General features: G+C 39.6%; 1 non-coding gene across 1 annotated transcript; it reads left to right on the top strand.

The window, feature by feature from the left end:
* Positions 1 to 92: 92 nt before the first annotated feature.
* Positions 93 to 165, top strand: TRNAR-CCG. Its single transcript has one exon. It is a non-coding gene; the product is annotated as a tRNA-Arg (tRNA).
* Positions 166 to 883: the final 718 nt, after the last annotated feature.

Genomic DNA, 883 nt, shown 5'->3' with positions numbered 1-883 from the left:
CACCAAGTCACTCTGAGCACGAACACCGATGCACACCACGCAGGCGCCTAGACAAGCTTTATGGAAAAAGCCGTACAGCATTTTTTTCACAGGGCCGCGTGGCCTAATGGATAAGGCGTCTGATTCCGGATCAGAAGATTGAGGGTTCAAGTCCCTTCGTGGTCGCTGCTGAGGTTGGTTTTTCTCCCTCCGCTTAATATTTTCCCCCTCTAAGAGCCCGGAGTTACCCGTGGCGACTCCGGGAACCAACGCCGGCGGGAAGCAACCGGACTGCGGGCCCCGAATGCTGGGAATTGCATGAAATACAGTTCAGATGAAGAAAACTGTCCCAGAGGAGGTTTCGGACTGTTGAGGAAAGTATCGAATAGAGGATTTGCCCCAGGATGCCTTTTAAAATGTAAGAGATTATTGTGATGAGAAAGGTTTGGAAATAGTGGTAATGGCTGCACAATATGTGAATGTAATTGATACCACTGAATCGTACATTTAAAAATGGTTAAAATGGCAAATTTAACTATATATATGTATATATTATATATATATTTACCACAATAAAATATTTTTTAAAATGTAATAGATTACTTCAATTTCTTGCACTGAGGGTACCCTTAAATTACTATGTGAATGTATAGAGTGTCCCCAAAAATGTATACACAGTTTGAATAATTATTAATTATTAATTCCAATGAATAATTATTTAAACTGGATTAAATCTGAAAAGAAACATCAATTGAGCTATCAGCTGCTAAATATGGATACATTTTTGGGGACACCCTATATATTAAAATTTAAATGAAGAGTATGCCCAGGATTGAGCCATCATTTTGCCCAGGAAAAATGTCTACCTTTGCAAAGGAGTTCTCTCCAAAGGATTGGCCAATGA

The sequence above is a fragment of the Myotis brandtii genome, unplaced genomic scaffold (assembly GCF_000412655.1).
Source record: "Myotis brandtii unplaced genomic scaffold, ASM41265v1 scaffold397, whole genome shotgun sequence".
Taxonomy (NCBI): Eukaryota; Metazoa; Chordata; class Mammalia; order Chiroptera; family Vespertilionidae; genus Myotis; species Myotis brandtii.
The sequence above is the reverse complement of the archived record's forward strand: the minus strand, read 5'-3'. Positions and strand labels throughout refer to the sequence as shown.